The following is a 15466-nucleotide window of genomic DNA, read 5'->3' as shown; positions in this document are numbered from 1 at the left end:
ATGATTTTCCTGTTCTAGAAAATCTCAGAGCTTGGGCCAAACTTTTAAGTACCAATATCAATGGCCTGTTGCTGCTATGATTCAGTCAGTGTTGGTCAATGTACTTGACATAGGGGACCTTAGGTGCAGCCTCTGATATCACCAAAGGGCCAGTAAGTGAATGAAATGTTGCAAAAAGCTGTCATAGACTGCATACAGGCAACAGGTAATCATCACAGACTATGGGCATGCTGCAGGATAAGGTCAGAGACTATGGGCATGCTACAGGAGATGGTAAGAGACTACCAGCAGGCTACAGGAGATGTACAGAGATTACTGGCATAGTACAGGAGATGGTCAGAGACTGCAGGCATGCTACTGGAGATAGTCAGAGGCTATGGACAAGCTCCAAGAGATCATCAGAGACTATGGGCATGCTACAGGAGATGGTCAGAGGCTATGGGCATGCTATAAGAGCTACAGGCATGCTACATGAGATGGTCAGAGACAGTAGGCATGCTACAAGAGATTGTCAGAGACTACAGGCATGCTACAAGAGATTGTTAGAGACTATGGGCATGCTACAAGAGATTGTCAGATACTATGAGCATGCTACAGGAGATTGTCAGAGACTATTGGCATACTACAGGAATGGGCATGCTATAGAAGATTGTCAGAGACTATGGGCATGCTGCAAGAAATTGTCAGAGACTATGGGCATATTACTGGAGTTTGTCATAGACTATGGGCATGCTGCAAGAGATTGTCAGAGACTATGAGCATATTACTGGATAATGTCAGAGACTATGGGCACACTACAGGAGATTGTCAGAAACTATGGACATGATACAGGAGATTGTAGGAGACTACACGCATGTTACAGGAGATTATTAGACTATGGGCATGCTACAGGAGATTGTCAGATTTTGGGCATGCTACAGGAGATTGTGAGAGACTATAGGCATGCTATAGGAGATTGTCAGAGATTTTGGGCATGCTACAGGAGATTGTGAGAGACTATAGGCATGCTAGAGGAGATTGTGAGAGACTATAGGCATGCAACAGGAGATTGTCAGAGTCTATGGGCATGCTGGAGGAGACTGTAGGAGACTATGGGCATGATAGAAGAGATTGTAGGAGTCTATGGGTATGCTCAGGAGATTGAGAGAGACTATGGGCATGATAGAAGAGATTGTAGGAGACTATGGGCATGCTTAGGAGATTGTTAGAGACTATGGGCGTGCTATAGGAGATTGTAGGAGACTATGGGCATGCTACAGGAGATTGTAGGAGACTATGGGCATGCTACATGAGATTGCCAGAGACTATGGGCATGCTACAGGAGATTGTCAGAGACTATGGGAATGCTACAGGAGATTGTCAGAGACTATGGGCATGCTCAGGAGATTGTGAGAGACTATGGGCATGCTCAGGAGATTGCCAGAGACTATGGGCATGCTACAGGAGATTGTCAGAGACTATGGGCATGCTCAGGAGATTGTGAGAGACTATGGGCATGTTCAGAAGATTGTGAGAGACTATGGGCATGCTACAGGAGATTGTCAGAGACTATGGGCATGTTCAGAAGATTGTGAGAGACTATGGGCATGCTACAGGAGATTGTCAGAGACTATGGGAAGCTCAGGAGATTTTGAGAGACTATGGGCATGCTCAGGAGATTGTCAGAGACTATGGGCATGCTCAGGAGATTGTCAGAGACTATGGGCATGCTACAAAAGATGGTCAGGCTGAAAACATAAAATAGGAGTTGTTGTAGATTGGGGACATTCTTTAGAAGACAGTTTGAGATTGGAGACACATTACATGAGACTGCTAGAGATCACTACTATTCCATTACAAAAGAAAGCTTGCAAAATTAAAAACAAAGAAATAGAAAAGTGATGGATAGCACTGAAAGACGTAAGACAATGGAAAAGAATGATCCAGACCAGCAAGTCTAAAGAATAACGTTCCTCCACTGCCTCCAAACATTGTGTTCATTTTGGACAAAGTAGGGTTATAACCTCTAACAGTTTCTTTTGCCATCCGTGTCCCATTGGGGAGATTTCCCTTCACTTCCTTCACTATCAGGGCCGGATCTGGCCTCTCTGATCTGGGGGTGCAGTAAAAAAAAAGTCAGGGGGCATGATGTCAACTGGAACAGAGGGTCAAAGCGCAAGTGCTCAATAATGGGGACAGGGGCGGACTGACAACTCTTGGGTCCCCCGGGCAATAGGGGATCATGGGGCCCCTGTGTCCTTGCCAAAACTCAAAAAAGCCTATGAAAAGGGTACCAGGGGCATCTCATGGGGCCCCCTACTGACCCCGGGCCCTCGGGCAGTGCCGAGTTTCCAAATGGTCAGTCCGCCCCTGAATGGGGATCACTTTTCACTGCTACTGATGTAACGCTCTACAAAGTGAAGTATTTGAGCCCAAGAAAACAGCTTGTGAAAGTGAGATAAAATCCATATTCACCTCCCAGGGAGGTGCACCTTTATTGTTCCAATGTTAAACCTTTGGTATGATGACATGCCATGCAGTCTGTCCCAGGACCGTGCGGTGGACCATCCGCTCCCCTGCGTCCCCGAGCCGGGAAGGGAGGCTGTTCCATGGTATGTGTCCGAGCCGGCCGGGGATTGCGGCACTCCAGAAGTGACGTCAACTGCGACCGGGATGAGGGCGGAAGCAGAGTCCTGGACATGAGATGCAAGCTTGGCTGGTAACCGTGACAACGCGTTTCGCGCTCATGCGTTTTGTCAAGTCTAGAGAATGTACGGTTACCAGCTTTATTTATATGAATTAGAACAACAAGAAGGCCGAGCATGATGTCAACACTGTGTGTGAGTCACTGACAGTCTGTCCCACAGTGTCACCACCTGGGAAACACTATTATGTATTAGGCTGTCATTGGTTTAAGGTGATTAAACAGAGCCTGTTCTCCCTTATATCAGATGTACATATCAGAGTCCCCATTTACAGCAGGAGTCCTCATCAGAGTGCCCCTTTATTTCAGGTTCCCGTCAGAGTACCCCCTTAAATCAGGGTCTCCATCAGTGTGCTCCCATACATCAGGTGCCCATTAGAGTATCCCCTTACATCAGGTCTCCAAATCAGAGTGCTTCCTTACATTGGTGTCCCCATCACAGTCCCCCTTTACATGGATTGTCCTCATCAGAGTGCCCCTTTATTTCAGATTCCCGTCAAGAGTACCCCCTTAAATCAGGGCCCCCCATCAGTGTGCTCCCATACATCAGGTGCCCATTAGAGTATCCCCTTACATCAGGTCTCCAAATCAGAGTGCTTCCTTACATTGGTGACCCCATCAGAGTGCCCCCTTACATTTGATAAGTTATCCCCATCAGTGTGCCCCCTTACATTAGTGTCCCCATCACAGTCCCCCCTTACATGGATTGTCCCCATCAGAGTGCCCCCTTACATTTGATAAGTTATCCCCATCAGAGTACCCCCTTATATCAAGGTCCCCATCAGCGTGCTCCCGTACATCAGGTCTCCAAATCAGAGGGCATCCTTACATCAATGACCCCAATAGAACACCCCGTAACATTGGTGACACCATCAGAACACCCCTGTACATCAGTGTCCCCATCAGGAAACCCCCTTACATCAGTGTCCCCATCAGAGTGCCCCCTTACATTTGATAAGTTATCCCCATCAGTGTGCCCCCTTACATCAGTGTTCCCATCACAGTCCCCCGTTACATGGATTGTCCCCAACAGAGTGCCCCCTTACATCAACTGCATCATACTGACTCATGGATCCGTGAATGCACTCTCAGAGCTGGGAGGGGGCATGACTAAAATTTGGGGGGGGGGGCATGGCCCACCCCAGCTCCCCTCTAGATCCAGCCCTGTTCACTAAAGCAACAAGAGGAAATGAGAAGAAATCCCTCCAAAGTGAAAGATTTCCCTAGTTGTCACCAGAACTAAAATTTGGGATTTTCTTTTATTCCCAGTGATAATGGTAAACAGGACTAATACAGGGGGGAACCTCCCTAAAAGGGAAAATTAAAAAAAAAACAAAACAAAACAGACAGGGGTTGTAATCCTTCACCTCTTAACCCAAAATGTTAGTTCTACTTTAACTTAGCGAACAAAACACAGGCTACGATGTACAGGGGCCCCGGGGCCAAAGTGCAACACATGCCCCCAAACAAAGGTTGGGCACCACGGATTTACAGGGTATTGACATCAAAACAGTTCTGGATGGGGAGGGGAAAGGTTAGAACCTCTGTTAGTCTTTCATTACTGTCTGTGTCCCCCGCTGGGGAAAAAGAGCACCCAATTTGCCTTGGTGGCCTTTGTCGTTGGGGACAGAAAATGAACGGAAATCCAAAAAGCAAAGAGCAGAAATAGAGGGTGACATCTTCCACCAGGTCACCAGGACAAGCAAAGAGAGATAGGGGATCTAACCCTTTCCTATCCAAAATGAAAAAAAAAAAAAAATAGGGTTTACATACACTTTGGGGTTATTTAGTAAAACTGGAGGGTGCAAAATCTGGTGCAGCTGTGCATAGAAACCAATCAGCTTCCAGGTTTTATTGTCAAAGCTTAATTGAAGAAGTTGAAGTTAGAAGCTGATTGGCTCCCATGCACAGGTGCACCAGATTCTGAGTGCTCCAGTTTTAGTAAATCTCCCCCTAGAGTTCCTTTACCTAAGAACAATGATTGCTAAAGAAGTAATGGGCTCTTTAAATGTATTCTTATTCCTCTACTGCCATCTAGTGGAAATGTACAGAATTTACAGTGACTTTAAACTGGTATACAAATTATGCATCCTATCCTATTCTAAAAGTGTTCCTAAACCCCTGCATTCACTATATCTGGTCTCCCCGGACCCTGCATTCACTATATCTGGTCTCCCAGGACCCTGCATTCACTATATCCGCTCTCCCCGGACCCTGCATTCACTATATCCGCTCTCCCCGGACCCTGCATTCACTATATCTGGTCTCCCAGGACCCTGCATTCACTATATCCGCTCTCCCCGGACCCTGCATTCACTATATCCGCTCTCCCTGGACCCTGCATTCACTATATCTGGTCTCCCCGGACCCTGCATTCACTATATCTGGTCTCCCCGGACCCCGCATTCACTATATCCGGTCTCCCCGGACCCCGCATTCACTATATCCGGTCTCCCCGGACCCTGCATTCACTATATCCGGTCTCCCCGGACCCTGCATTCACTTTATCCGGTCTCCCCAGACCCTGCATTCACTATATCCGCTCTCCCCGGACCCCGCATTCACTATATCTGGTCTCCATGGACCCTGCATTCACTATATCTGCTCTCCCCGAACCCTGCATTCACTATATCCGCTCTCCCCGGACCCTGCATTCATTATATCCGCTCTCCCCGGACCCTGCATTCACTATATCCGCTCTCCCCAGACCCTGCATTCACTATATCCGCTCTCCCCAGACCCTGCATTCACTATATCTGCTCTCCCCGGACCCTGCATTCACTATATCCGCTCTCCCCGGACCCTGCATTCACTATTTCCGGTCTCCCCGGACCTTGCATTCACTATATCTGGTTTCCCTGGACCCTGCATTCACTATATCCGGTCTCTCCGGAGCCAGCATTCATTATATCTGGTCTCCCCGGACCCTGCATTCACTATATCTGGTCTCCCCAGACCCTGCAGTCACTATATCCAGTCTCCTCGGACCCTACATTCACTATATCCGGTCTCCCCGGACCCTGCATTCATTATATTTGCTCTCCCCGGACTCTGCATTCACTACATCTGGTCTCCCTGGACCCTGCATTCACTATATCTGGTCTCCCCGGACCCTGCATTCACTATATCTGGTTTCCCCGGACCCTGCATTCACTACATCTGGTCTCCCTGGACCCTGCATTCACTATATCTGGTCTTCCAGGACCCTGCATTCACTATATCTGGTCTCCCCGGACCCTGCATTCACTATATCCAGTCTCTCCGGAGCCCGCATTCATTATATCTGTTCTCCCTGGACCCTGCATTCACTATATTCAGCCTCCCCAGACCCTGCATTCACTATATTAAGTCTCCCCGGACCCTGCATTCACTATATACGGTCTCCCCAGACCCTGCATTCACTATATCTGGTCTCCCTGAACCCCGCATTCACTCTATCTGGTCTCCTCGGACCCTGCATCCACTATATCTGGTGTCCCCCAGACCCTGCATTCACTATATCTGGTCTCCCCCAGACCCTGCATTCACTATATCTGGTCTCCCACAATACACACAACATGGAATGCAATTATTGTAGTAAATATAAACTGCTAAATACCTTTTCTCATCAGCAGTATATAGCGGTCTTGTGACTGCTAACAGTGTCCAGCAGAGCACTGATTGAAGCTTGTAGGAGGAGTTTTTATTCTCTCCTGATGGTCCTATGAGGCTGTATAACCCCTGACCCTCTGCCTGGATAGTGCTGATTGGCCCTGTGCTGATCACATGCATTATCCCAAAGGAAAAAAAAAAATCTCTAGCACTACAAACTAAACTGAGCATGTGCAAAGTAAGTCCTAGAGCTCTGTACTATCAGCAGATGAATTGGGGACAGTAGAAGGTGAGGATCAAAGAAGACAGGATCAAACAGCCCTCAGATCGCGCACTGCAGATATACAGCTATAAGACTGTAGGTAAAAGAAGTGCACTGCTATTAATAAGGGGGAATTTAAGTCAAAAGGTAGATTTGTCAGGGGGTTGTATATGGATAATTAACATTTCTATAGGTAACTTTTCCGGGTGTTCTCTATATGATGCCAAATTGTTATTTTTTTGGGTTCAGGTCCACATTAGGATTGGCTCACTATTTTGTCCCAGTCATTTAGGAACAGCTTGGTAAAGGTCACAACTGGTATCACCCTCCTAGATAGGTGCTAGGTTTAGGTACATTTAGTTCTTAGCTCTCCTGTAATCAGTGGAGCTGCCTGTGATTGCTTTGGTCTGCTCTGAGTTTCGCAGGTTGTGAGTTGACTGCTTCCCCCTGTTTTCTGGATGGTTCTAGAAGATAATGGGTTAGTAGAGTCAAATTTATAGTATGAATAGTTATGTGGTCCCAGCCAATCCCTGGGAGAGGACCCAGAAGGTGGCAAGAAGGGAGCATAAATAGCCCAAGGCCTGGAGCAGAGGGGTTCTTGCCCAAGAGGAGGAGATCCCAGCCTGGAAGGTCTATTACCCTTCTGGGAAGACCAGTTGTGTGTTCGACTACTTACTGAGGTCCCAGGTTTTCTAGCTGGGCGGCCTGTCCTGCTGGAACTGACGGAGGGATTTCTTTGGGGGACCTGGTCTGAAGACTTCACAGGAGAGATGTTTGGAAGATAATAGAAGGAGGCAACCAACTATCCAAAGACATGACTCTTGGACATGCAGAATATCGAGGCTAATACTTACCCCTAATCCATAAAACCACCCCCACCCTTCTACCTCCCCCACCTAAATAAACACGCAACTGTTTTGGTGTAAAACCGGCCATAGCAGCCATTTATTTAACATAACTCTAACATAACACGCCTTACAGTACACTCAAATAATAACTGACAGTAATGATCCCAACCGGGTCCAAGGTCTTCGAAGGCACCGTTACTCACATCCAAAACTCGGCTGTATCTGACATCCAATGAAAAGACCCCCAGCCACTACTACACCCCCTTGGGGACAATACTACAGTTACGTAGTCCCAGATACAGCCAATGAACTCCCACATTACCAAGGTGACCTTATAATTGGGAAGGGACACCCATACCTATGATGGGCCCAACCCATAATCCACCAAATTGTCACTCCAGCACCGCCTTCAAAGACACATCGACCCCTGCCAGCTGCCATGACAAAACAGACAAACACCTCGGGACACAAATGCTTTTTCAGGCAAGAAACAAACTCAAGGAACTCACACAAAAACAAACAACAGGACAAACACAAAGAACAAACCAGAACCAAAACAGCAAAACAAAAAACACGAAAAACTCACTTTATCTGGCCCTTGGGACTCTATTCCACCAACTGACACCAATACTGGAACACCAATCCCCCCTATGGACACCATCAATGGGGCACTATTCTTCTAATTGATATCTACAATGGGACACTATTTTTCTCATTGATATCAATAATGGGGCACTATTCCTCCCATTAAACCCAATGATGGGGTGCTGATGGGGGGGCATTTTCTACTTCCACTGGCCATAGTCCATCCCCCTTAAAGCCTGAAGGACAGTAAACTGGCCCTTTGCTTGGAAGTTTGGAGACCCCTGTTCTGGAAGCTGGAAAACAATGTATAGACACCACTACTCCCAGTGTTCTCCACTAGATTCCACGTCTTGTGCCAAGCGATAGACCTGCTGCATTGTGAGCACAGGAGGTCGGCAGTGGGACGGTTGCCATTCAGAGATTACTTTGCGTTTTCTCAGTGAATGCAAAGCATTCTCTGATTGGACAAGGTGGAGATTGTGACATCACTGCTCCACCTCTCCACCTCATCCAATCATAGAATGCTTTGCATTTGTTGAGAAAATCCAAAGCATTTTCTGAATGGTGCCTGTGCCCAATGTCTGACCTGTGTTCACAATGCAGCATAGCAGATGGACAGGACCCGGAATCTAGTGGAGATCACTGGAGCAGCGGTGTGTCTATAAAGTGATTTCTAGCTTCTATAGGGATCCAACAGGCAGGGCCGTGGATAAGGGGGTACCACTGGTCCTCCTGTATGGGGCCCAGACCAGCAGGGGGGCCCAAGCATCAGGGTGATTCAGATGTGAGCAGGAAGAGTGATCGGCACAGCAGGGGCGGGGGCAATTACTGGAGCTGATCCCTTGTATGGCTCTCTCTGCAGCACCCTCCCAGTGCATCATACATTTCCCCATGCTGCCCAAGCCCCCCTGTGTGCCTTTCCCACAGTGCTGCTGGCTATCCTCCCCTCCTGCCCACAGGCAGATGCAAGAATACAATGGGATCAATAGGATGGAGAGTGCGGGAAGGGTCCATAAATATGTCACATTTACCAGTCCCTTCCTTTTCTGAATGAACACAATGGTGATCGGTAGTGATCACTCACTGTGTTCATTCATAACTGAAGCATAATAAATTGTGTTTATATGGGGGACCTGTTACATTGGCTGTACGGGGCCCCGTGGTTTCTAACAGCAACCCTGCCCACAGTTATGGTATATATATATACAGTGGGGATCGAAAGTTTGGGCACCCCAGCTAAAAATTTGTATTAATGTGCATAAAGAAGCCAAGGAAAGATGGAAAAATCTCCAAAAGGCATCAAATTACAGATTAGACATTCTTATAATATGTCAACAAAAGTTAGATTTTATTTCCATCATTTACACTTTCAAAATAACAGAAAACAAAAAAATGGCGTCTGCAAAAGTTTGGGCACCCTGCAGAGTTAATATCTTGTACTGCCCCCTTTGGCAAGTATCACAGCTTGTAAACGCTTTTTGTAGCCAGCCAAGAGTCTTTCAATTCTTGTTTGAGGTATCTTTGCCCATTCTTCCTTACAAAAGTCTTCCAGTTCTTTGAGATTTCTGGGCTGTCTGTCACGCACTGCTCTTTTAAGGTCTATCCATAGATTTTCAATTATGTTGAGGTCAGGAGATTGTGAAGGCCATGGCAAAACCTTCAGTTTACGCCTCTTGATGTAATCCCCCGTGGATTTCGAGGTGTGTTTAGGATCATTATCCATTTGTAGAAGCCATCCTCTCTTTAACTTCAGCTTTTTCACAGATGGCATCAAGTTACCATCCACAATTTGCTGAAATTTTATTGAATCCATTTTTCCTTCTACTCGTGAGATGTTCCCTGTGCCACTGGCTGCAACACAACCCCAAAGCACGATTGATCCAACCCCATGCTTAACAGTTGGACAGAGGTTCTTTTCATTAAATTCTGTGCCCCTTCTTCTCCAAACGTACCTTTGCTCATTCCGGCCAAAAAGTTCAATTTTAACCTCATCAGTCCACAGAACTTGTTTCCAAAATGCATCAGGCTTGTCTATATGTTCATTTGCAAAGTTCAAACGATGATTTTTGTGGTGAGAACATAGAAGAGGTTTTCTTCTGATGACTCTTCCATGAAGACCATATTTGTACAAGTATCTCTTTATAGTGGAATAGTGTACCACAACTCCAGTGTCTGCCAGATCTTTCTGGAGGGATCGTGCAGTCAAACGTGGGTTTTGAATTGTTTTTCTCACAATCCTGCGAGCTGTTCTGTCTGATATTTTTCTTGGTCTTCCAGATCTTGCTTTAACTTCCACTGTTCCTGATGACTGCCATTTCTTAATTACATTCCGAAAACAGAGGATATTGACATCTCAAAACGCTTTGCTATCTTCTTATAGCCTTCTCCAGCTTTGTGAGCTTCAACTATTTTCAGTTTCAGTTTTCTAGACAACTGCTTAGAAGAACCCATGGTGCTGATTGTTGGGGCAAGGTCAGATGAGTCTGGGCATTTAAAACCTTTGAGATTGACATCACCTGGTCTTCCCAGACGATGATTGAGAACAATCCATGACACTGGCAGGTCTCAGCTTGGCAAAGGGGGCAGTGCATGCTATAAATTCTGCAGGGTGCCCAAACTTTTGCAGACGCCATTTTTTTGTTTTCTGTTATTTTGAAAGTGTAAATGATGGAAATAAAATCTAACTTTTGTTGACATATTATAAGAATGTCTAAGAATGTCTAATCTGTAATTTGATGCCTTTTGGAGATTTTCCCATCTTTCCTTGGCTTCTTTATGCACATTAATACAAATTTTTAGCTGGGGTGCCCAAACTTTCGATCCCCACAGTATATATATATACCATAAAGACATGGAAAGAAGGTGCCTCTAGGTGTAGTATTGGCAGTTTATTAACATACGAAGATAAAATTCCACTTACAGAAAGTCAAAACATAGGCCCATCATAGAAAATCGACCGATGTTCCTGATGGTATGGGCTTAAGGGCCGTCCAGCAGCAGCTTGGAGATTTTTCCATCTTTCCTTGGCTTCTTTATGCACATTAATACAAATTTTTAGCTGGGGTGCCCAAACGTTCGATCCCCACTGTATATAAATAAAGGTGTACCTCGGTTTACGAACGCCTCGGTTAGCGTAAGTTTCGGTTTGCGAATAAAAATCCATTGAAAATAATGCCTCGGTTTACTAATTTAAGAAAAAAAAATTTGCAATACAAAGTAAGTTTGCCTAGGATGGCACCTGGGAGGTTTATAGCGCCGCCCCCGTGCATGCTGGAATCTGTGGTAGCACGTGGCGTCGAGTGTGGAGGTGTAGGAGGTGTTGGAGCGGTTTTTGCATCGAGTTATTGCTTGATTAATCATGTCCCTGTACAGTATTTATGCCTTTAAAGAGCACTTTATAAAGAGTTTTGAACAGGTAAAATACTTTTTTTAAACTTTTTTCTGACCTCCGGAATGGATTAATTGGTTTTCAATGCATTCCTATGGGAAACCGTGTTTCCGTTTATGAGTTTTTCGCAATACGAAACGTCCCGGAGAACGCATTAAATTTGTAAACCGAGGTACGCCTATATATATATATATATAGTTAGCATAGTTCCATGGGTCAAAGCTGGTCCACTGTAGCTATCTAAAATCATCCACACCCAGGGGTGGACTGACCATTTGGAAACTCAGGCACTGCCCGAGGGCCTAGGGTCAGTAGGGGGCCCATGAGATGCCCCTGGTACCTTTTTCATAGGCTTTTTCGAGTTTGGGCAAGGACACAGGGGCCCCATGATCCCCTATTGCCCGGGGGCCCCATGAGTTTTCAGTCCGCCCCTGTCCACACCTAGAATTCATATTTAGGTGAAACTGTGGGGTTGATTTATTAAAGGCAAGTAGACTGCACTCCGCAAGTGTGATTGCTGCAAAGCTTAGTAAATGAAGTAAAGCTTCCCTTTGCCAAGAATACCCAATCACTCGCAAGGAAAATAAAAAAAACTGTATTTTTGCTTGCACATGATTGGATGATGGAGGTCAGCAGAGCTTCTGCTCATTTACCAAGCTCTGGAGCAACTGCTCTTGCAGAGTGCGCAGTCTATTTGCCTTTCGTAAATCAGCCCCCGTGTCTAGTTTCTTTTCAGCAGTCCTGTACATGCCTTGTAGAGACTCAAACTGAAAATCAAAAAGAAGATAAAACGATACAGAAATGTTGCAGTTTTCTGCACAAAAAAGGCAGCATTGTTTATTAGTTTCCAGTTGCTTCCACTACGCCCCCTCCTAGAGTTTAGCCCGAGGGAAGTGAAATGAGCATCTTTTCCTGAACAAGTAATTTCCTAAATAAAGTCAGGAGACCAAAAAAAGACATTACAAGCTAAAAAAGCCTTAACACAAGGATGGGTAACTGTATTTTTGCAATGTACCTGTCATTTTTAAATCTCATTGGCCAAAAATAACTGTCACCTTTTTTTTTTCATAACGGGGCCTTATCCTGCTCTTTTAACTTTGTGTATTGAGCAGAAAAAGCTGCAGAAGGGCAGGTATGAGCCAAAAAATAATCTTTCGGTGAAGAAGCCCTTTTGATAAATATAAATTTTTCTTCATTTAAAAAAAAAAGTAAAGCTGAGCTCCCGGCATATATGGACATGTATGGATAGTAAAGACGCAAATGAATGAAGCTTTGAATTCATTGATGCTTCATTGAAAATGCAAGCAGTGTAAATATTTGATTTTGACTTGATATCAACCTCTTGTAGTCCCTGTACAGAGGAGACAAGGAGAAGGACTAGCAGCACAAAGAGCCCTTCACTTGTGTGCCAGTGAAAAGGCGTGCTGATAGGATGGGAAATCAGAGTGACATAGATGAGCTTATCAGTTTGCTGCTTCTCTTTTCACTGTCCAATCAGACTGGGAGAGAAACAGGACCTGTAAGGGCAGCTAAAAAAAATTGGTCTCCTCCATGGCTAGACACAGTTGTGTGAATATGAATGAGCTGTGAATATCATAGGACTGGATGGACGCATATAAAAATCTGTTGGTAGGTTCTAAAGCTCCTTTATATGTGTTTTATCTTTGTATTTTTTATCTGGTATTCAGATTTATTATTATACAGGCAGGAGCGGACTGACAACTCATGGGGCCCCCGGGCAATAGGGGATCATGGGGCCCCTGTGTCCTTGCCCAAACTCAAAAATGCCTATGAAAAAGGTACCAGGGGCATCTCATGGGGCCCCCTACTGACCCCGGGCCCTCGGGCAGTGCCCGAGTTTCCAAATGGTCAGTCCACCCCTGTATTCAGGATTTATATAACGCCAACAGTTTGCTCAGCGCTTTACAATATAACAGGAGACAATACAGCAACAATACAGTTCAATACAAGAGGGCTAGGAGCAGGGGCGGACTGACAACTCATGGGGCCGCCGGGCAATAGGGGATCATGGGGCCCTTGTGTCCTCACCCACACTCAAACCACACCCTAAAAAGCCTATGAAATGTACTAGGAGCATCTCATGGGGCCCCCTACTGACCCTGGGCCCTCGGGCAGTGCCCGAGTGCCCAAATGGTCAGTCCGCTCCTGGTTAGGAGGGCCTGATCCTGGGAGCTTACAATCTAAGAGTCATGAGAGAATTGTGGGGGCAATCATTACTACGAAGGCCTTCTGAAAAGGCTGGTTGTCTGGCTATCATGTGGGTCTTCTTATCAATGGTTTCTGAGTCAATGGCCCAGGTGAAGAATGCAGATCAGGAGATCTGACCTCACTTGCTGCACAGGTCTTCCAGGTCAGTGGCATGGAAAATATTGAAGCTGCAGACAGCCGGGCAATTTGAGTTTCTAGAAGTAGGTCAACAGTGACAGCTGAAATATTTCTCCCCTAACAGGTGAACTTTTTTTTCCTTCCTTCATAACACAATGTGCTATAAGAAAGAGTTTTAAATAGTAATATGTGATAAAAATTGTGATATTCCACGGGAAAGGCAACAAATTATAGTTTCTCTAACCCTCCTGCAGAGGGCGACATAGTCAAGTTGACCAGAATTAAGTAGTCACTTTAAATATGGAGGCGAAGGCGCAAGTTGTTTCCCGTGAAAATCCCAGAGCCCTCGTTTCTTTGTACAACGCAATAACTTCTTCCCTCCTACGTGAAATAAATAATAAAAAAATGACACCGTCTGTTTTTTTCCAGTGCCATTTATCTTCGAGGTTGACACCGAAGAAAACCCCAAATTATCGTCCACACGTGCACAGTTTCACCACAGTATCCTGACAAGGCATCTGCTATCATGCTGATAATGAACACCAAGCCTCGCCTGGAGGCCTCTGGACACTTTTTGTCCGGAAACGTGCGACTGGCTGCGGTCGCACAGCTCACAAGCGCAATCTGTTTTAGTGACAGCATTGGACAGGAAATGTCAGGAGGCCTGGAGAAGTTATAGTCACTTTCATCACTTGCTGAGGAGAGAACGTAGAGGCTGTGAACAAGCGGAAGGACCATTTCCACTCTAAAGAAAAAAAAGAAACGTGCAAAAGTTCTGAGAACATCTCGATGACCTGGTAAGCAAAGTGTGAGGAGCTTTAAATGGGATCTTTGGAGGTCCTACCAACCCATAATTCAGACCCCTGGGCCTAATAGTTCCAATGGGCTAAAAAAAGAATGGACTCCATTTTGAATTCCTAACTCAAGTTGAAAGCAACATGCTTAAGGAACTTTCCACAAGGTGCTTTTAATGGTGTACCAATGAAACACAAACCACGAAAAGGCCATTTGGGAAGCTACCAAGAGACATTAGAGTGGTTGCAACCATCCTCAAATGATGGGGCTAGGTATGGGTGACTTTTGTAGTTGGCTGGATGCTGGTGGGATGGCCTCTTGAAGAGTTCCTGTCTCAGCAACTGGTATGTGTGGATGTCAGCGCTGGACTGGTGAACACAAAGTTCGGTTATTGGGTGATATCTTTGTAGAGGATATAGTAGGAGTTCCTTCCAGGGGATTATCACCCAATGGAAGGGCAGCGTCGGTAGACTCATTTAAGGTTTTAAGCTGCTATCTTTCTGATACAACAGCTGTAAAAAAAAAGAAATGTGCAAAGTTCTGAGAACATCTCGGTAACCTGGTAAGCAAGGTATGAGGAGCTTTAAATGGGATACTTGGAGGTCCTACCAACTTGTAATTCATTCCCACGGGCCCAATTGTTCCAATGGGCTAAAAAAAGAATAGAAGCCATTTTTTACTCAAGTCAAGGGCAACATGCTCAAGAAACTTTCCCCAAGGTGCCTATAATGGTATACCAATGTAACACAAACCAAAAAGCAATTACTTAGCTACAGAGATTAATGTGGTTGCAACCATCTTCAAATGATGGGGCCAGTAATGGGTGACTGTTTCAGTGAAGGTTGGATGCTGGTGGGATGTCCTCTTGAAGAGTTCCATCCTCAGCAACCAGTGTGTGTGTATGACAGCACTGGACTGGTGTACCCAACGTTTGGTTATTGGTCAAAATCTTTGTGGAGGATATAATA

Source organism: Staurois parvus, unplaced genomic scaffold, assembly GCF_062004578.1.
Source record: "Staurois parvus isolate SC_StPar_1 unplaced genomic scaffold, SC_StPar_1.0 ptg000290l, whole genome shotgun sequence".
In the NCBI taxonomy this organism is placed as follows: domain Eukaryota; kingdom Metazoa; phylum Chordata; class Amphibia; order Anura; family Ranidae; genus Staurois; species Staurois parvus.
Note: the sequence above shows the minus strand (reverse complement) of the source record.